At 40.7% G+C, this 22381-nt stretch overlaps 1 long non-coding RNA gene across 3 annotated transcripts in view; it reads left to right on the top strand.

Annotated features, from left to right (window-relative positions):
* Window positions 1-8307: 8307 nt before the first annotated feature.
* LOC307184593 overlaps window positions 8308-22381 on the top strand; it is a 417717-nt gene continuing 403643 nt past the window's right edge. For 2 of the 3 annotated variants that reach the window (XR_013827761.1, XR_013827762.1), the window contains exon 1: window positions 8323-8478. This is a non-coding gene — a long non-coding RNA (uncharacterized lncRNA). Of the gene's footprint in view, window positions 8479-22381 lie in introns of all 3 variants that reach the window. The other variant, XR_013827760.1, reaches the window with a different exon arrangement.

Here is a 22381-nt window from a genome sequence, read left to right as displayed (position 1 = left end):
TTTGGCTGCGTTGAGTCTTTGTTGCTGTGTGGGCTTTCTCTAGTTGTGGCAAGCAGGGGCTACTCTTTCTTGCAGTGCACAGGCTCCTCATTGTGGTGGCTTCTGTTGTTGCAGAGCATGGGGTCTAGGTGTGCGGGCTCAGTAGTTGTGGCACGTGGGCTCAGTAGTTGTGGCATGTGGGCTCTAGAGCGCAGGCTCAGTAGTTGTGGCGCACAGGCTTAGTTGCTCCGCAGCATGTGGGATCTTCCCAGACTAGGGATCGAACCCGTGTCCCCTGCATTGGCAGGCGGATTCTTAACCACTGTGCCACCAGGGAAGTCCCTTTCCTTTTGTTAATGTGGTGTATCACATTGATTTATTTGCATGTGTTGAACCATCCTTGTTACCCTGGAGTAAATCCACCTTGATCATGATGTATGATCCTTTTTATATATTGTTGGATCCAGTTTGCTACTATTTGGTTGAGGATTTTTGCATCTATATTCATCAAAGCTATTGGCCTGTGATTTTCTTTCTTTGTAGTGTTTTGGTCTGGTTTTAGAATCAGGGTAATTGTGGCCTCATAAGATGAATTTTGGAGTGTTTCCTCCTGTTTAATTTTTTTGAATAGCTTGAGAAGGAGAGGTGTTAGTTCTTTTTTATATATTTGGTAGAATTTCCCTTTGAAGCTGTCTGGTCCTGGACTTTTGTTTGCTGGGAGTTTTTTTTTTTTTTTTAATTAAAAATTCAGTTTCACTCCTAGTGATCAGGCTGTTCAAATTGTCTCTTTCTTCTTGACTCAGTTTTGGCAGGTTGTATTTTCTAGAAATTTGTCCATTTCTTCTAGGTTGTCTAATTTGTTAGCATATAACTTCATAATAATCTCTTGAGATTTTTTGTATTTCTGTGGTATTGTGTATTATTTCTCCTTATTCATTTCTCATTTTGTTTATTTGGGTCCTCTCTTTTTTTCCCCTTCAACACAAATGCGAAATTAGAGTAGAGAGACAGCAGTCTTAACCATTTTGGTTAAAATAGCTTATTTTTGCAAATTGCACAAAAACCTCTGACCGTGTTGCTAGGTCCCCTCCCAGGGCCTTCAAACTTAAGCTTCACTAGTTACTATTATGTTATGTTTCTTCTTTTACTGACACCCTTCTCAGTGTTCTATTGATAGAGTATCAAGCTTGCTGTAAGTCTGTGTGTGTGTGTGTGTGTGTGTGTGTGTGTGTGTGTGTGTGTGTGTGCTTATAGCATTTCTTATTTTCTTGCAAATTTTTTGTCACACTACAGCATTGGTCCAAATAAGTCAGTCTTGCTTTTCTGACTTCAAATCATTTTTTTAAAAAACTCTGGAATCCCAATGCAGGAACATTAAACACTATGACTACAGTAATTTTAGAGTCAGTGTCCTGAAAATGAGAAATTCCGATGAAATGATGTACCACACAACGTTGTTTCCAGCCCCCTGCACCACCACTGAAGTTTAGCATACATTTTCCTCCTTCATTTTCATATATATTATATTTACAATCAACCTTGTGACAAGTTGCAGAGCAGGGAGATTGGGTGACATGGTTCTCTGATGGGGAGATCAATCTCTAAATGGTCCTTTCCTGCTCACGGTGAAAAAACTTGAGAATACAGCATTGCTATTCATCGTTCTTTCTTTTAACGGTGGTAGGAACTTCAGTCGCGGTAACAGTAGCAAAATAGTCAGCCAAAGGTCTGAAGAGAAAAACTAATCAAGAGGAAAGAAGAAAAACCACAGAAAGTGATTGTGTGGTCACTTAGGGACAATTTTTGATGAGTTTGAATATAAATGCAAGAATCCTGTAAATGTCAAAAGAAGGCCTTTGCTAAAGCACTCAAAGCTTGGTTTATCTGTGGGAAAAATGTTTTTATTTATTAATGGCCTATTTTTTAATTTTTCATGTTTCTCATAAGGTTTTTGTCCACTGCACATAAGGATTTAGTGCAACTACTTTTGAAATATTTCTCATTTTGAAACTGGAAGGCTTATACTTCAGACACAGACGTTTCCTCTCTGTTCCTCCTTTCCCAGAGATGTCATCATGTCTTCATTCAAACACTGCACTACCCAGAAGAGAAGTGTGTGTTGTGTGTGCCTATGTGTGTATTAAGCCCACTCTTATCAAATGTTGGAGTAGAATACACTGCAAGCGCACACACATGGTTTCCACATTACTGGTTTAACCACATTGCAATTGCAATAATGAAAAGCAGAATGGGCAGGAGCCCAGGGGCTCTGCGTGTGTTTTCCAGCATGGATTACAAAAATTGGTGGGAAAGAAATAGCTTCATGTACAGAGAAGAGTTTGGAAATAAGGGCATCAAGAGCTTTCTGGGAAGAAATGTAAACCAGATGGGAGGAACCCAAAATTAAGGATGGTGGTAAAAAGAAAGAAGTAGCTGTTTCTTAGAAGCAGTGGGGGGAATGGGTCATTTCTCTGTTACCTAGTTGTCAAGATAATGGGAAGGGTGGTGCAGTGCAAACAGTAGATTTGGGGCTGTGAAGTCCAAGTTAATGGACATCTTCAGATATGCTTGGCTCCACCTTTTGGGCCCTGGGCACTTGCTCAGTGGAGAACCCTTGGTCACCACCTTCCGCTAAAACACTGTCAGCTGTCCCAGTCGTTCCAGGGTGAGAGCCCTGCTTCTGCATGACTCTGCCATGCTCATTGGGCAGGAATTGCAGCAACCCCACCCCTGCCTTTCTACCATGTCCAAGTTCAGAAGAATTGTTGGAAAGTGGCATGCAAGGGGCTAATTGGAGAGGTTGGGTAACACTAACACACCAGACGTTTAAGGGAGTTAACACACCCAGAAGTGTAGAGGGATCCTTAGACCAGCGGAGATAGTAGACAGAAAGAACCTGGCAGATAAATTCTCTCCCTCTTTCCCGCGATGGACTGTTCATAGATGCAGGGCTTCCAAGTGACCTCTCTGGAGATGCCCTGCATAAACAAGAAACCAGCTGCATTTTTTTGGTGAGGTTGTTGTCAGCTCACTCAGTAAGAGACAGCGATAGAATGTAGTCGGCTCTCTGTATCCATAGGTTCCACATCCATGGAGTCAACCAACTGCAGATCAAAAATAGAAAAAAAAGAAATCCCAGAAAGTTTCAAAAGGCAAAACTTGAATTTGCCGCACACTGGCAACTATTTACATAGCATTTACATCGTATCTACAATACTATTTACATTTAAACTTATTAGGTATTATAAGTAATCTAGAGATGATTTAAATTATATGGGAGGATGTGCATAGTTTATAAGCAAATAATACACCATTTTATGTAAAGGACTTGAGCATCCAGGGGTTTTGGTATCTGAGAGGGGTCCTGGGACCAATTTCCTGTGGATACTGAGGAATGACTGTACCCTGACTGTACCTTGTATTTGCTTCCCTTCCTTTCCTGCCTCCTTCAGGAACTATGGAGATTGTTGATTATTTTAAATATTGTGCCATTAATTTAGGTATCAGACATATATGTGGTAGTTTAAAAAGAAGACCATAGGGAATGATTATTGGTTATAAATAGTTATAATTTGAGGTAACAGATTACATTTTTAAGCCACTGCATTGTACAATAGATATAATTTGCTTATGAGACACTTGAATGTATTCACTTAGTAATACGAGGCAAACTTGATAATAAAACTTTGTAATTAATTTATTAAGTATTCTGAACTTGGTAGAGGCACAAACAAAGTGGTTGACTTTTCTCCAATTACCGCTATCAAATACATGCTGTTGAATCTCCTTGTATTAGTTTTCTATTGCAGCATTACAAATGATCACAATCTTATTGGCTTACAACAACACTCATTTATTATATCATAGTTTCTGTAGGTCAGCAGTCAGGCATGGCCCAACTGTATTCTCTGCTTAGGTTCTTGCGTGCAAGGAGTCAACTAATGAGGCATTATCTGGAGCATCTTGGAAGAGCCCACTTTCAAGCCCATTCAGGCTGTTGGCAGGATATCTTTGTGGTTGTAGGACTGAGGTTCCAGTTCCCTGGCTGTTGGCCCAGGACTGCTGATGTCCTAGAGGCTGCTCCCAGTTCCTTTCCAGGGGCCTTCTCAAAGGCTTTCCACAGGTCCTTACTCTGAATCCTCATCAAACTTCAAATCTGAGTAGTTTAAATCTATTGGATGGGTACAAGCAACACCATTCAAATCCATCTACATGCTGCAGTATTCATTTGACCCATGGGAAACGCACACGAACCAGACTTGCTGATTGGGATTAAGTACCTATATTAGCATCAGGAGAAGAGAAATTGCAAAGAGATGGGAAACCCCAAAAAATGGGGAACCATGTGATAGTCTACTCTCCCAATGGTTGGTATGGTTCTGTTGTTGGGTTCTATAGGTGGTTGAATGGATAGAGGAGTGCCCTGTGTTACCCAGGTCCTCAGAGGAGCAGATGCCAAGATGGGATTAGATGTGTAAGTGATTTATTGGGGGGAATGCTTTAAGAGGAAAGGAGCAGGAGCTGGAGAAAGCAGGGAGACCCACCAGATGGTGATGCTGCTCTGACCTCTGCATAGGAGAAAGGAAAGAAAGGAAGGTCTTAGACTTCAGTGCAGTTCTAGGAAGTTTTATCAAGGCTCTTGGAATGGTATGCCTTACAATTGGTATCCTTATCACTAAGGATACTGCCTTAGCATCCCTGCTGCTTCAGTCTTTGGTCTGGGAGCAGCCAATGGAAAGCCTGATCTTGGCTCAAATGTGATGGTAGATTCCAGTGTGCAGCAGCTGGTGCAGTTGTTTGCACTCCCTGCAGTAGGACATCTGAGAGGTGCATTTTCATGGCTTCCCCAATTGCAAACAGTAGCGCTCTTCCCTTAGGCGAGACCAGTGACTCATGATTACGAAGATTCTCCGTAAGTTTTCTGCATCCCACAGTTGTCTGTATGGAGAAGCTGGAGAGGGGTGGCAGGGCTCGGCAGGGTAGCTGAGCCGGTTTAGTCCTCTCTCTTAAAGGCTGCCCCTCCTCTTGCTTTTTGTCTTTCACACGGTATCTTTTTGGTTTTTGTCACTGGCTTTGAGTTTGGTGGCCAATTATAGAAAAATGTGAAAAGTCCCTCTCATCTTATTACATCTTTCAATAAAAGACCAAATAAAAAGAAGTCCCTTATATATTTCTTAGGTGGTTTCATTATCCTTAATGAGAAAATTTTAAAATATTACTTCCAGTATAAAAAAGATATATTTTCTCTAAAGAAAAATAGAAAAATACCAAAAAGTAGAAAACAAATATTATACAGCAACCTACAGTCCTAAAATAACAAAAATTAATACTTAAAAATTTTATGTATTTCCTTTTAGACCTTTTTTTTCTTATACAATTTTGTATTCTGCTCTCCCCTCTTCCCAACAATGAGGCATAAACTTTAAAATTTTCCTTAAAAATAACTTCTATTGTGATCATAAAAGTAATACTGGTTTGTTTTGGAAAATTTGGTAATATGAACTCTGATTCTACAATTGAGCAATAACCACAATTGTATTTCTTTGCAGAAAATATATAAACAAACCTAAGATAATTCTACTTATATTGCATCTATTCTTTTAATTAACATATTATGAGCATGATCTCATATTACTGACTAATCTTAAAGGTGCAATTTAAATAAATGCATAATTTTCTATAGTATAGTCCTGTTATATACTTAGATGTCTAATCATAAATAACTCTGTGACATGCCTATTTCTCCACCTTTTAAATTATTTTCTTAGGGTAGAAGCCTGGAAGTAAGGTTATTAAGTCAAAGGTAACACATATTTTGAAGGATTTTGATAAGTATGTTGCCGAACTGCTTTTCAGAAATGTACTAATTAACATTTCCATCACAGTGAAAGAGGTAATTCTCTTTTCTTAGACTGCCCCTTCTTATCTTAGTCTCAACTCACTGGTAGTTGCTCTCATGTATCCCACTTCCTTTATTAGTGTGAGGATGTCCTGAACTTGCTTCAGGGGAGATGTTCTTCTGTGAGAAGACATGAAATTTAGCTTTTCTTACCGTCTTTAGTGTCACCACTAGCAATTGCTTTTGATACTTCTTTAATTCAGTTTCTCCTCCCTAAGTTTAGAAGCTCCCAATAAGCACATCAATTTTCCTTTGCATCCCTAGAACATAGAGACACAAATAAACCTGTGTCTGGCTTGCTCTAATCATAGGAGCCTTTTCGGATTTTGTTACTTGTAGTTTTCCTGATTTTTCAGATGAAATCTTTCTGTCTTGTCCTTCATTGATAACCCCTGGCTACTTTGTTCCAGCCACTGACTTCTTTAAAGGCTGGTTCTGACACAGAATTTAAAGTGACAGTATTCCTTCTAACACAGTAGAAAATTGAATAGAAAATTGACTAACTTCATTACGTTCATAGTTGCAAAATGTCTGGCTAGACTCACAGGTTTAGTTTCTGACCACGGAGTAGAATTTTCCCCTGTGAGAAACTGGCTCATGTATTGCACAAGCTTTGGACTCATTGGCGTCTACTTTAACCAACAGGAAGCACTAGCTTTGCCTGGAAAAGACTTAGGGACACATTCACTGTTTTCTGTGAGATTTGGTCCTGCCCCTAGGATTTCCAGACTTGGGTCAGTGAATCATGGTGGGGGTGACAGTGGAAACTCTTGTGACTAAGGGACAGACTTTGTGTGTAAGAGCCTGATTCAACCTCTACTGAAGTCTGATGGCCATCGAGACAGGCTCTGCCAGTCTACCAGGGCCACAGAGCCAGAGCTCTTGAGTCAGGACCCAACTTCTCTGTGATGTCAAGTCTTTTGTTTTTCCACAGGCCTTCATATCTCTCCACAAGGCATGTGGGAAAACAGTTTGTTGAAGATTTTAATCTCAAATTTGCTATGAGTCTGATACCCGAAGCTGAGAACGCATTGCACTGTACTATAATTAGCAGTGTAATGCTTCAGATCTTTAGAACTGAGGCCACAGATCTCATTTTGGGAGGCAGACTCATCATGCCCATAGCCGTAGTCATGTGAATCTCACACCGCGTGGGCAGCCCAGAGAGGACCATGGCAGGGGTGGGTGAATGCTCTAGGATCTACCCCTCTGATAGTCCATAGGGTGGGCTCTCTTCCCCATCTGTTCTCTTGTGAGTACCAGACCCACACAGCTGGTCTCAGACATGGTCACATCCATGTTGATACAAGAACATGTTTGAGTAAGCAATCTGTAGTTTGGAGATTTAATGAAGTCCGTGCAACTTCTAGCTTTAGCTCCTTGCGCCAAGGCTTTCCATGTGTTCAGTGTGTTAAAAAGACCTTGCACCTGTGGCATGGCTGTAATGCCATCTGGGAAAAAGTTCCAGAGCCCAGCTAGACCATATTCATTTTTTGCTTACATCAACCTGACTAGAGAAGAAGATGGTGAAAGCAAACTTCTTTCTTTTGCTCAAAGAACAAGGATAGATTTGGATCTAATGTTTGCTAAATAAGAAGTAAGGGAAAAGGATTAGGGCAAGGGGCTAGGAGGTCTTGAGTCAGGGTTCTTAGTTCTTCTACTGCTGTTTTGAGCCTACTCTCCGCACAAGTCAGTACAGGCAAAGCAATGGGAAGATTAGCTAAGGGCCCAGAAAAATCCCAGCAGTGTACCTAGCTAAAAGGGAATATTTAGTTTCAAGACTGAAACAATTATTATTTTCAATTTCTCTACTCCCCTCCCTTCTCCTTTTTCCTAGTAAATGCAGGATAAAACTCACTTCAAAATCACCTGAATAAACACCAGTATTATACTCTCTGGTGAAGCAAGACTGTGGGTAGTTGGATTGGAATTAGAAACAAAATGAGTCTAATAGGAGAGGAAAAAAGAAGAAGTTGAAATTTGGAATAAGGCACAGTTTGGATCAGCGTATAATGCTCTGGTGGGTAATAGATTGGATAATACAGAAAAGAGGACAGAGGGAGAGAAAGAAAATCTTTAAAAATAAATTAATTGCAGCCACATACAGATCCTTCAGCAAAACTAGAAGCAGCCTGAACCAACACAGCATAACACAACTCTAAATTAATAGACTATATGCAACTTAATGGCTGTGAAAGCCGGGGAAGCAATACAATGGTGAGTCATTTAAAATGCAATGTATTGTTTTGTGTGTGGAACAGAGAAAGGAGAACAAAAGGACTGAAAGACTGAAATGAAAATAAAAGTTTAAATATGTAGATCCAGAGCCCAGAGGAGACTAGAAGCATTCCAAAGCAAGACAAAAGGAATAGTGAGAAATAAGAAGATTACGCTTAACAAAGAAATGATTTTTTTGTTTGCTTTACTTTAGGCTTCACAAAGGAACGTAAAAGACAAGTACCAGGAAAAGACATGATTCTCTGGAAGAAACAAGATGAAAACCAACATGACCAAATGAAAATAAAGAAGGTAAAGATCGTTTCTTGAACAATACCTTCATATCACCACAGCTGGGGAAAGTGGAAAGAGACAGAAAACTGGTAATTATTGCCAAGAGACTTAAACCGTGCATTTAGGCAGTGATTATTTATTTTTAAATTTGCAAGTAATCTCATGGACACATTTTTGTTATAATAATTGTGATAATACAGTCAAAGAAAATGTCCCCATTGGCCCCACGCAAACCCACTTTTCTTCCCAAAGTGTTTATCAGAAAAAATGTAATAGAAATAACAAATCTAGATGGTTATCGTTTTCTCAATAAGAAAAATGTATGTTAGCTGGTTCTTGCTACTCCTCTTATGCTCACTTTTGATCATCAGGCAACTTTGAGTATAAAAATTCTAGTATTTCTATTTCCCTTTTGATTTTTGTGGTGCTAAAATTGTTCTTGAAATTAAAATGTTCCACCCCCTCCCACTCTTCAAATCCCCATCTGTTCTCTTCTGAGCACAAGACCCACAGAGCTGGTCTCAGAAATGGTCACGTCCAGGCTGATATAAGAATATGTTCAAATAAGCAATCTATAGTTTGGAGAGTTAATTAATTCCACAAGACACCTAAAAAGTACCAGGTAGTATTTCTAAGAGATGGAGGGACAAAGATAAGAAATTTCTGGCATAATACTAGAGAAAACTCAAAATATTTTAATCCAGAAGAAGCTGGAATTGAAATGGTTAATGCGCACGCCTCAGAGTCATGCAGATCTGGGTTTGAATGCCAGCTCTGCCACCTATTATTTGTATGGTCTTTAGAAGTTGATGATATTAATTCTTAAGGTTTGTGTCATGCTTTGCCTTTTCATACCCCTTCACCGCCACCCCATCCTTTATGGTAACAGATTCTACCTCTCTGGCCACAGAGGTGGACACAAGATAGACCAATCACAATGTTTATCACTCCTGACCACAGTGATTGGCTCAGAGATGAACACATAATCTAATCTGGGCCAATTAGAGTCCTTTTCTGAGATTTTTTTTCTATCTGGAGCAAGAAGAGAAGAACTTTTTTTTTTTTTTTTAACCTGATGATGAGGCAGTAAGAATGTAATTTCAAAGGTATTTGCAGCCACTATTTCAGTGTTGTGGGAATAGAGAATAAAGCAATCAAAAATATTATTTTATTATGTTATTTGAATAGTAAAAATAGGTATACTGTACATATATTGTATGTACATTATATATGTATTCGGTTTTTTTTTTTTGGCTGCACTGTGTGGCATGCGGGATCTTAGTTACCTGACCAGGGATTGAACCTGTGCCCCCTGCAGTGGAAGTGCAGTGCAGAGTCTTAACCACTGGACCACCAGGGAAGTCCCTGTATTATATAAACATAATCCAATTCTCTTGGCTCATTTTAGGTGTAATTACAGTCCTGAGTTTTGTGTTTAGCACAAGTATGTATATGTGTGTGTGTGTGTGTGTGTGTGTGTGTGTATACATACTTTTTTTTGTGTTTAGCACAAGTATACATATACCTAAACAATTTATTATTCAGTATTGTTTAAACTTTATAAAATGATGATAAATGATGTATGTTTCCGTCATTCTACTAGATGGGCAAAAATTAAGAAGTCTGACAATTTCAGGTTGTTGGTAGAGTTTGAAGTAATGGGAACTCATATATCTCCCCTAGGAATATAAACTGGCACAACCTGGCGTTATCTTGTGGAGCTGAATATGAACGTAGTCTAAATCCTGCAATCACATCTAGGTATATACTCTAGAGAAACATTTGCACATGTGTTCCAACAGACAGGTATGATGACTTATAGAACCTCCATACATAACAGAAAACAAAAAAGGAAGTCAACCAAATGGCCATTTATGGGAGACTAGGTGAATGCCTCGTGGTACCTTCACATGGCAGAATAGCGTGCAAGGGTGAATACGAATGAACCGCAGGTGCGTGCAACAACACGGATGGATCTTAGAAGAAATACTGAGTGTGAGTCAAACCATTTTAAGGAGACAGTTGGGTTCTGTGAAGAGTTCTGTAGCTGTCCTCCTAGTCCCCAGTTAGACAACTGGTCTTGACATCCTATTTTTGGGCTGTGGTAGGAGCGGGCAGCAGAGGCTCGGATGGGCAGAAGTCATGGTGGTTCTGCGCCACCACACTGGTCACCCCAGGGGAGGAACATAGTGGAGAGGGGCAGCGTCTACCTTGGTGGTGAGGTGCAGGGTCACCGTTTGCCTGAGCATCTCGATTCCTGAGTGGAGTTGCTTCAGGGACCAAGAAGTAGACACTGAGGAATCTTTCCTCTGCTCAGGGTCAAAAACCTGTGACAAGCTCTCTGCAGGTCTTATCTGACTGGTCTCTAAGGCCTGACCCAACAGGCCTTTAATTACTGATGGACTACCATTGATGACATCTTTGGGATGAGTTTCTGACAGCTTCTGGTTTGATCTCCAGCTGCTGGTTCCTCCACTTGGGGCTTGTGTATTAGTTAACTCGTGATTTTGGCCATCTCCCAAGAAGATGGTGTAAACAACCTCTCCTTTTGAGATCTTAGTTGCTATACAAAGGCAGCTTATCATTTCTTGCCTCTATATATTATTTCATCGAGAATCATTGTTTTACATTTTAGCGTCTCTAAAAATAAAAATGTATCTTACAGTTGACAGCTTCTTAACAATGATAAAAGGTAGCAGTTTTTTCTTTGTTGATGATACATAAAATGGAGGTGTGTCTCACAATCAACGGAATCTTAGACTTGATTAAATAGGATATGCTTACCTAATACAGATAATCTACTTTTGTTCTTTTTCCAACAATTATTTTCATACATAATGATCTGCACACATAAGCAATATTCACTCAACACTCTGGAATAGAATGGAGTCATATGTATAGTTTTGTAGCAGTTGGTGGAGGGGAGGAAGGAAGATCTTTGCTATTCTCTCTTTGCAAAGAAGATCTTTGCAATTATCAGCAACCAGGAAGAGGCATTGTAAAATGAGAGAAAGGCGGGGGCGGGGGGGGGGGGGAGAGACAGAGAGAGACAGAGGAGAGAGAAACAGAGAGACAGAGAGAGACAGAGAGAGAACAGAGAGAGAGAGAGAGAGAGAGAGAGAGAGAGAGACAGAGAGAGAGAGAGAGAGAGAGAGGAGAGAGAGAGAGAGGAGAGAGAGAGAGAGAGAGAGAGAGAGAGAGAGAGAGAAGCTTCCTTGATTTCTGATCACTTTCCAGTCCCTCTGGCAGCCTGATTATATGTCTTGCCCTGGGTTTCTTGAGTTGTTATAATAAATCCCCTTTTTCTTGGTTTAAGCAAGTTTCTATTTCCCACAACCTAAGGATCTCTAATTAAGACAAGTGCTCAGCAAGATACCCAATATTTAATGAATGCTCTGTAAGTGCTTATTGTTTTATTATTGTATTAAGGGATTTATTGAGGTTCACCGAAAGTACTTCGAGAATAGAAAGGAAAAGAGAAAAAAGTTGATTATTTGGTCCCCAGTTGGCTGCTTGGGGAGGGTCTTTAAGAAGGGTGGGTGATACTCGACAAGTGGAGGTAGGAAGCCAAAGGCTTCGGTGCAGAAGGATGCTCAGCAAAGGCGAGGGGAGGGTTTGGGAGCTGGGATAACGTGAGTCTCCGGGCGTAGGCTGAGCCTGGTTTGGAAGGACCTTATTATATATCACGTGATGGGATTTTTGCTCTATCCTGAAAGGCTTGCAGAGGAAGCAGGAGGCACCAGAAGATGACTTAAAAAAGAAAAAAATAAATAAAGGCAATCACATAAGAAATTGCTTAAACATACCACTCTGACACAAATGTGCAAGAGGAAGTGGAGAGGAATGGAACTGTATTGGGAGGCTGTTGCAGTCTGGGTGAGAAGAAATGAAAGGGAAGCGAGGCATCAACACCCCCCTCCCGTGTGACATTAAATAGTGCACGCGGAAGAGTGGACTTGTCCCTGGTCTGTGCAAGCAGTCTCCTGCTGACAATCAGAGTGACTCACAGGTGTCCCACCAGCTCGCTCTCTTCATGCAGGAGCTGTTACATTTATGCACCTGCTCCATTAGCAGCCAGGCTGGCTAGCTGTGCCCTTTGACTCCTTTCCTCAACCCTCCACGTATTTGCCTGCCACCTGGTCTTCTCCTGTTTCCTCCCCGCTCCCAGGCTCTTCAAACGGTAGATGTTCCATTTCCTCTTGGTAGCTCTGCACATTGATCAGACCATTTCAGACATTCTGTGTGTTTGTGCCTGAGCAGCGCACCCCTCCCCCACCTCACGCAACAGAGAGTAATTTGAAAAGAGCCTAAAACTAACAATTTACACAGGCTGAGTTGGGACCTTTTTTCCTTTACTATGGCATTTTGACAACAAGAAAAATGACACTGGTAGAGCACTTATTGATTCACAAAAGACCTTCCCTGTGAATTGGGATACCTGTGCACTCTAGACAAATCTATGTCTATTTGGGGGGTAAAAAGCTATGGTGTTATAGATGTTGTCAGTGAACTTGACCTAAAGAGAGATTCTGTTTTCCCAGTGGTTAGTGCAGAAGAAATCCATACACATATTTGGCTCAATAAATATTCTTATAAATTATATGGAGGATGATATTTTTACGTTTGGGGGAATAATTCTTATACAGTGGAAGTAAGGGAAAAATAAATTGGGAATATACTGCTCAGTCCTGGCCATGTGGTCATTTTAATGATGCTGTAAAAACAGAGATGGAGCAAGACAGTGTTTCTTTATGAGGATGGGCTGACTACTTAACACTCTCAGTCTGGAAAGATGAAGGTAGAGTGGGCTGTGATAAAAAATTTACAGTCATGAAGGGAGTGAATCAGGTGAGTAACAGCTCGGAAAAATAAGAGTAAGAAACATACTGAAGGTAGTTTGAAGACAAAAGAAAATGCAGCTTTACATGTTTATAGTAAAGTCATGATTCATTATTCCAAGAAGCAGTTAGGTCAAGATATGATGGGATTTAAGCAAAGGTTTAGATAAACTCAAGGATGCAAAGTCGACAGTGGGTATACTTAAGAAATATGCCCACATTTTTGGTTTTAAGTTACAAAAATAACATGTTCATTGGAGAAGAATTAGAAACATCATATAAGCAAAATTTTTAAAAATTAAAAAATCTGTAATCTCTTAGAGATAATAACTATTGATATTTTGCTGTATAAATACTTTATTTTTCTATTTGTTTATTTAATTTACCCAAATGGGCTCAAACTAAACATATTGCAGTTTTTTTCAACATAATATTTTGTGACGATCTTTCCATGTCAGTAACTTTATAGCTACACAAACGTTTCGAAGTACAAGGTGTGGCTTGGATGGATTTACTATAATTATCTTAACCAATTCCATATTGCTAAATGTATTCTGAGATTTCCTACATGTTTATCTTCTAGGTGTATGATACTTTTGTCAACTTAAAAATGTCCTATTGGATTTTAAATGCAATTTCATTGAGTTTACAGATAAATTTTGTGGGAATCTTTACGGTATTGGGTAATTTTATCTGGAAACACAATATATCTTTCTTTTTTTTTTTTTTTTTTTTTTTGCGGTACGCGGGCCTCTCACTGTTGTGGCCTCTCCTGTTGCGGAGCACAGGCTCCGGACGCGCAGGCTCAGCGTTCATGGCTCACGGGCCCAGCCGCTCCGCGGCATGTGGGATCTTCCCAGACCGGGGCACAAACCTGCGTCCCCCGCATCGGCAGGCGGACCCTCAACCACTGCGCCACGAGGGAAGCCCGAGTTGTCACATTTCTTACGTCTTATCTGGCTTGAAAAAGCAATGATCCCAGACATGGAAGCTGCAAGGTGCCCGATGACCTAACCATAGAAGTTTCAGAGTGTCACTTCTGCTGGAGTTTATTGGTCAAGCCAGTTGCTGAGGTCAGTTCAGATTCAAGTGGAAGGGAATTAGACTCCACCTTCCAATGGGAGGAATAGCAAAGAATTTGGAATCATCTTTAATGGCTTATTATTTTTAAAATTGTTGCTGGTGTGATTTGCTAAAATTTCTCAATATATTTGTGCAAACATTCCTAAATTATGTTGGTCTAGAGATTTCTGTGCTGTATTTACCAGGCTTTTGGTAACAGAGTTATGACATTTGGTTTTTAAAATTGAATTGGAAAATTTTGATCTTTTTCGTAGTCTAACACATTAAATAGCATTAGAATTTCTTGCTTTTTTAAAAATAATTAATTAATTTATTTATTTTTGGCTGTATTGGGTCTTTGTTGCTGCATGCGGGCTTTCCCTAGTTGCAGCGAGCGGGGGCTACTCTTTGTTGTGGTGTGTGGGCTTCTCACTGTGGTGGCTTCTCTTGTGGAGCATGGACTCTAGGCACGCGGGCTTCAGTAGTTGTGGCTCGTAGGCTCAGTAGTTGTGGCGCATGGGTTCAGTTTCTCCGCGGCATGTGGTATCTTCCTGGATCAGGGCTCGAACCTGTGTCCCCTGCATTGGCAGGTGGATTCCTAACCACTGCACTACCAGGGAAGTCCAGAATTTCTTGCTTCTTGAAGATTTATAAAACCTCCCAGGCCAAATGTCCTTTATAATTTGACAATTCTTTTTTTTTTTTTTTTGCGGTATGCGGGCCTCTCACCGTTGTGGCCTCTCCCGTTGCGGAGCACAGGCTCCGGACGCGCAGGCTCAGCGGCCATGGCCCACGGGCCCAGCCGCTCCATGGCATGTGGGATCTTCCCGGACCGGGGCACGAACCCGTGTCCCCTGCATCGGCAGGCGGACTCCCAACCACTGTGCCACCAGGGAAGCCCCTATAATTTGACAATTATTTGATGGTATTTTTATTATAGTATCTTTGATCTTATTTATATTTCTTACTTCTTCTTGAGTCAATTTTGTTATTTTATATTTTCCTAGTAAAAGAAGTCACAACAATTTTTGACAGGTATTTGTCACAACTTTTGCTGTTTTCCAGGACTGATATAGATGTCTTCCCCTTCATTTTAATTTCTTTTGTCTATTTCATTGGGAATGTAGGAAGGAAGGGAAGTTTTTTTGATTTGCCAAACTTTAATACAGAGATGTAATGCTCTAATTGTCACAGCTGTGTTGTAAGGTACTGCACACTATTTATACCTTATGTCATTTAATAGGAATGAATACCCTGTGAGATAACAAAAATTACTCGTTTTATACAAATGACTTTATGTTTTACAACACAAGTCACCTACTGTAAGTTCATTACAAAGAATTATTAATTTAAGTTCAGTCATCAAATACTCTTTGTTGAATCAGATGGAAAGCAGGAATTACATCTATAATGTGTTTCATGTCATCAGTTGTGACTTTTGTCCCTCATGCTGATTAATTCATTAAGCATATTTAGTTATATCTACCAGTCTCCCAAGAGAGATGGTGAGGTCCATGAAAAATAGACCATATTTAAGTTGCTAACAGAATCTTTAAGTACATAATAGTAACCAGGAGATAGAAAATGTTTAATATTTGATATAAATGTCCAATTGGATTAAAAAAATGTTTTTTATTGGGGTATAGTTGTTTTACAATGTTGTGTTAGTTTCTACTGTACAGCAACGTGGAGTTCCCTGTGCTATACATCAGGTTCTCATTAGTTATCTATTTTATACATATTAGTGTATATATGTTACTTGCAGTCTCCCATTTCATTCCATCCCCCCTTTGCCTGCTTGGTGTGCATATGTTTGTTCTCTACATCTGTGTCTCTGTTTCTGTCTTGCAAACCAGTTCATCTGTACCTTTTTTCTAGATTCCACAAATATGCATGAATGTACGATATTTGTTTTTCTCTTTCTGACTTATTTCACTCTGTATGACAGTCTCTGTCTCCATCCATGTCTCTACAAATGACCCAATTTCGTTCCTTTTTATGGCTGAGTAATATTCCATCATATATAAAAACATGGACCACTTCACAAATTTGCGTGTCATCCTTGTGCAGGGGCCTTGCTAATCTCTGTATCGTTCCAATTTTAGCACGTGTGCTGCTGAAGTGAGCGCAAGGAAGGCAATTTAATGCATGGGTTCAAATTGGCATCTTATGAATGTTCTTATAGTCCTTTTTCTGAGGTAGAACTATCTTAGAATATGTCCATAGTGTTGTTATAAGTAAAGCTTTAAGCAGAATGATCCAGAAATCTGTTTTTTGTGGCATTTAAACTTTGTGTTTTGAACTAAAGCTAAGTGGGATCTAAAGATTATTTTATACTGTGCTCATAGAGATGCCAATACTGTCCCTACTAAATGAGGGCTTCATCAAGATATGTCAGCTCACAGAGGAGAGAAGGAAGGTGAATCTTAAATTACAGAACTCAGATATCTGACTACTGATCGTCAAGATCAATAAGAAGACAGTGAGGACCCCATGAATTGTAGGATAATTGCTGGTTAATTTTCATTAACAGGCTTCCAAGTGAGTCTGTGTGGTGTGTGTATGTGCCTTGTGCGAAGTTCAGAAAGTCCTTTTGGGAAGGACGATGAGATAATGGGGAAGGCAAGCAATGTAGTATGCTGAGAGAAGAGAAGCCAGTAACTCGCCGTTGGCACAGGCTCACTCTTAGCCTAAGTTTCCCAATTCTGGGAACAGTTTCTAATAGGCAAATATGGTCTATATCACTAATGACAAGGGGAGATACTAGAACTCTGGATACTTCAGATGGAAGCACATGGATGGGTGGCTCACTCATCTTGAAAACTTTGAATTTGTGCTGCAAGGAGAGGTTACAGAAAGCATCTCTCCTGGTAAAGCATCTCACTATTTAGAAAGTAAATTTTACTTAAAAGGAAGCTATGGGTAGACCGTGCAAAATAAGACCCAGAAATAATTGGAAAGGCGGCAGAGGGAAAATGAGAGAGTTTGAATAAATCCTGAAAGCCCAAAGGCTGAGAATACCAAGATAATTTAAAAATACAGGGAAGATTTGAAAATACATGTAGCTGCAGGGAGGGTTGGCCAAAGAACAGAAATAGAGAAAACCATAGGAAATGGAAAAGAGGGGAAATGGAAAGGGATGAAGATGTTACCCTTAACAGGAATGCAGATGCACGTGGAAAGATGCCAAAAAAAGCCAGGCGAATAAGTGCTCCGGATGGAATTTAGTGTATGTAGCTGAGGAATGAAAACAAAACCCACTACTGCGCTAGTAATAGAGGGCGGGAAGACTACCAGAAAATCAGGGGAGAACAATGTGGGTCTCAACAGGAGGTAATATATTGTATTCAAAGGCATTTGAGCATACAGCGTAGCATTTAGACACATGATCTAGAGAAAGCAAGTGCAAAGGGCAGAATAGGAAAAGAATGTCTGGCCACTCTATATATAAACCTGTAAGTCTGAGCTAAATTTCTCTTTGTCTACTCTGGTTACTGTTTGCTTCTTTGTTGACATGTAAAACATTTCCACAGAGTGGTTTGGGGGGTATTAAAGTGAAACCAGGCTCATGGTAGAAAACAGAAGACTATGAGAGGATTTTATGATATTTGATAGTTGCTTTATAATATAAAAAAAGATGTGGTTTTTTTTTTTGGTTGTTCCTGTGTGCTTTACAGAATCAGTCTCACGGCTTAATAACCTTACACCTTGAGCACCTTTGTATTTTGTACTTAGTTGCAAATACTTTAAGTAACAGCTTTATTATTTCTTCCTGGATCAGCCCCGGATCCCCTTTGAGGAACTATGTTTTCCAAGAATTCAGCTGACCACATAGTCCTAAGCCTAGAGTTTTGGGGAAAAGATTTGATTGTAGTTGCATATTTGTGTTTTTGTTCCAGTGGAGTTAGAATTTACCTTGTAAGGAGTAAATACTCATCCTTTGGCACCTGGAAGATGGTATAGCATCTTAAAATAACCAGAAAAGTAGTACAAGAATCTCTTAACTTACCTTTCTGCCTCCAGCTCATCTTCGTTTTTTTTTTTCCCTAGTGAAATGATCTTTAAAATAAAATAAAATAAAACTCACTTACCATTTAACATCATAAGTGAGGTTTAAACTAACCCAAAGAAAGAAAAATATCTGTAAGTTAAGGGGACTTTTAAACTAAAATATCGACTTTTGTGGCAACCTTTTGTCATCTGGGAAAAGGCAGGTCTCTAGGAAGAAAAAAGAAGTGTGAAGAGGTGGGAAGGAAAAAAAAATGGAAGAACATCTTCGTCATTTAAGAAATATTTCACAGACACCGAATTGTGTTCTAGATACTTTAGCGTTTCATTAACATTTTGGGCTCCTCAATTAGAGTGACAGTTTTCTGAGAAACAGGATTATGTCCTTTTAGTTTTCTTGACACCAACCACGAGGTCGAATAGCTAAATTCAAACAATTTTATTCTCTTTAACTTTTCTACAGCATTTGACTCTGTTGAGAAATTTTCTTTCTATTCTCTCTTTTTTTTTCCTTCTCTACAGACACTGCTAGAGTTGGGCTCTCATCTGTCACCTGGTGTCCCACCTGCAGTTTTCTCTCCCCATCCCTCCCATTTCATCCTTCCCATTGCCATCGAAATTGTCTTTGATTAATTCACATCCCTGCTTAGAAACCAGTGATAGCTCCTCACTGGTGGATGCTATTATAGGCTATTATTGTGGGCGCTATTGGAAAAATTACAAAAATCTTTGGCCTTGTATCTAACTCCAGTCCCAGTAGATGGAGGATAATCAGTTTCCCCCTCTCCATTGGGCCCAGTCTTCCTTGTTCTCCCCAGAACCTACTCTACAGCCACACAAGACATGTGGCTCTCCAAGTGCCTCCTAGGACTAAGCTGGGTCTTAGAAGGAGGACATAGCTGTGGAGACCTGAACCTCAGTTGCAGTGAAGAGAGGAAAGATTGAAAACCAAGGGGCTTGTCTGAACGGTGGTGACCTCAGCTGTCTGGGCAAAGTGGTTCACTAAAGACCTCAGTGGAGCGATTCTGTGGCTTAAGAGCAGAGTGGAGTGTATTGGTTTGTGTTCAGTGTATTTGCTCTATTGTTTTGGATGGGAGAGGGGTAGTTGTCGGATATGGGAAGGCAAAAGGATGAAAGTACAAGGGAAGTGACAGATGCCTCCATTTGTCTGAACTTATGTGAACCCCTCTAATCACAGGTATCAGGTTTCCTGGAGAACAGGTTCATGGGTTAAAGAGAGGCTTCTGAGCGGGTATTTTGGGCTACGATTGTGGTTGCTGTTAACCGCAGTATGCCTCCGTATGTATCATAACCATGGTGACCATATGTTTCCAGGTTAGTATGAGTCCAGATGGTAAATTTTAATATTTACTTGGGAAAATATGGTCACCATAGCTATGGACTACAAAGAAGAATGATCCTTATGTGACCAGTGCATGATACACCCAGTCAGCAAACAACTAGGAAAAATTGAACATATTAAATAAAACAGTAGGAAGTAGGGAGAGTCCAAATTAATTAGAATCTGATTTCTACCACCCTATGTTACCTTCTTCTGACCAGTTTGGTAAATTTTGTCTTCTTTAACCTTAAAGTGGGCCAATTCTAGAGTTAAACTGATTAAGCATACATCTTTGACCTGGTTTTGAAATCCAGGAAATTATGAATTTTTATGAATAAATTGCAGTAGGGAACGAACACACCACCAAGTTTGCATGTGACCTTGAATTGAAAAAAAGCTGTGCTACTTCCCACAGTCACCATTAGCATTTGGCCAGAGCATCTTTTTTTGAGCCATACGTAGGCACTCTGCAGGTTCCTTGTAATACAAGCAGGCAAAACATAGAACGTCGGACAGGTTGCTTAAATCAGGTAGGACAGATGTTGTAACCATTATTGCCTCCCCTCACCCCACTCGAAGGTAGCAGAAGAGCACCTTGCTCTTACCTCCGTATACTCTGTACATCGTTTCAAATATCTGCTCTTATCCGAGCTCCACCAGAATGTGGACCACTCATCCTGCAGATTTTCCTTAGACATTGGAGTTTCAGTAATCAAGTATCATCTTTTTTTTAAAATTTTTATTTATTTATCTTACTGACTGACCTACAACACTATGTTAGTTCGATATTTCTGTGCATTAAATGATCAGCACAAGAAGTCTAGTTGCCATCTGTCACCACACAAAGTTATTACAATATTGCTGACTGTATTCTCCTTGCTGTACGTTTCATCCCTGTGACTCATTAATTTTGTATCTGGAAGTTGTACCTCTTAGTCTCCCTCACCTGTTTCCTCACCGCCTGCCCCCCCCGTCCCTCCCCTCTGGCAATCACCTGTTTGTTCTCTATTTTTATGACTCTGTTTCTGTTCTGTTTGTTCATTTGGTTTTTAGATTCTACATATAAGTGAAATCATATGGTATCTATCTTTCTCTGTCTGACTTATTTCACAGCGTAATACCCTCTAGAATCATGTTGTCAAAAATGCAAGATTTCATTCTTTTCTTGACTCAGTAATATTCCCTAATCAAGATCATCTTATCAGACTCTAAAAGCCTGTTCATAATTAGTGCTGCAAATGAAACCAAACTTCAGAATAATTGGGCTTCCCTTTACATTTTTTTTTTTTCTAAATAAGTAACCAGGCAGGTGTTCCACGTGAAGTGGGCATACCAGGGTCCTTGTGATTTCCTTTTGAGCAGGAAAAGTGTAAAACACGAGCAGCAGTGTGATTCAAGTCAGTGATGTACCACTGAATAGGGCTGGGATGCCGAGTCTATAGTCTCAGTATCACCTTTATGTTCTTGTGTAGATCAGGCTTCCGCTTGCCTTCTTTGTGGTTGAACATCATATTACAAACTCTCAGTGTTCCCTTTCGACCCCCTGGACACAGTTGTCTTGGGATTTGCTGGCATTTGGGAGGGCTCTGACAATGGTGGAACAAATCTATTCCTGTAATGGGGTATCACGGTGGCTCTGCTGCATAAGACAGGATGCTTGATGTCTTTATCTGCCCTCCCACTTTCCCCCCCACTTCACCTTGTTTTGTGCCCCAGGAGGCTGACCTGTGTGGACCAGATCAATGAGCTGCCTTGCCCTCAACTTCCAGTTAGGTTTGGCAGTGTGAGCTCTGGTGGCAGATGGAAGGGAGAGAGGAGAATGAGGTCCAGGTATTCATTTCCTTGCCTCTATGCCTGGGTGCTAATGGCATGCTGGCCGCCTCCCTCAGCTGAAGGCCTCAGCTCCTGTCAGCTCCATACAGCCTTGCCTCTGGATTCTGTGTCAGGGCCTCAGGTGTTAGCAGTGCCCTTCTAGTACTAGCTCTGACGTAACACACCATCTCTTGTGTTTTGTTATGTTATGGGTATCCCTGCCCATACCTTTGTAAATAGTCCCTTCATTAAACGCTCCTCAAATTACCCATTTCAAGTATGGCATCTGTTTCCTCTGGGACCCCAACTGATATAGGGAGTTATTCTTGAATAAATGATGTTGGTGGAAGAGTCCTGAAGGACCGTATCAGTGACCCCCAGAACCTGGCAGTAAGCAGTGGAACTGATGCACATCTGTAAGTCGCCCCTGGATGCTGCCTGTGAGGGGGAGACTCTGACTGCCTGTGATTTCTGTTGCTGCCCTCTGAGGCCGCCTGGGTTACCAGCCTCCTTGCCCCGGGGCAGCTACACCACAGCTCTGACTTTTATCTGGAGCCTGGGAGAAAGGAGGAAACAAGTTTTCTCCATTAGCGCTGTTGGACAGAGTAGGCTTCTGAATCAGCAAGTGAGAAGAGATTCTGAAGCGTCACCAGGTCTCTGGTGGCCCTCCTCTCTCCTCGGGTGCTGGTGGCCCAGGTCCATCCTGGCGGCAGGTGTCAGCGAGGGGAGCTGCGCCGAAGCACCGGGCCTGGTGCCTCCCTCCTGCAGTCTTCTTTGGCATCCCTGTCCCCTTGCAAAGCAGAGCCCCATTAGCAAGTGAAATGTCATAGTTTCAAACAAACTAACAGGCCCTGCAGTCTGCCAAGTTGTCTGGGTGAAATCACAAAGAGATCTCAGTGTCCTACGCCTAGTTGGGGCCTCCTCTCAGGG

The sequence above is a fragment of the Stenella coeruleoalba genome, assembly GCF_951394435.1.
Source record: "Stenella coeruleoalba genome assembly, chromosome: 3".
Classification (NCBI taxonomy): Eukaryota; Metazoa; Chordata; class Mammalia; order Artiodactyla; family Delphinidae; genus Stenella; species Stenella coeruleoalba.
The sequence above is the reverse complement of the archived record's forward strand: the minus strand, read 5'-3'. Positions and strand labels throughout refer to the sequence as shown.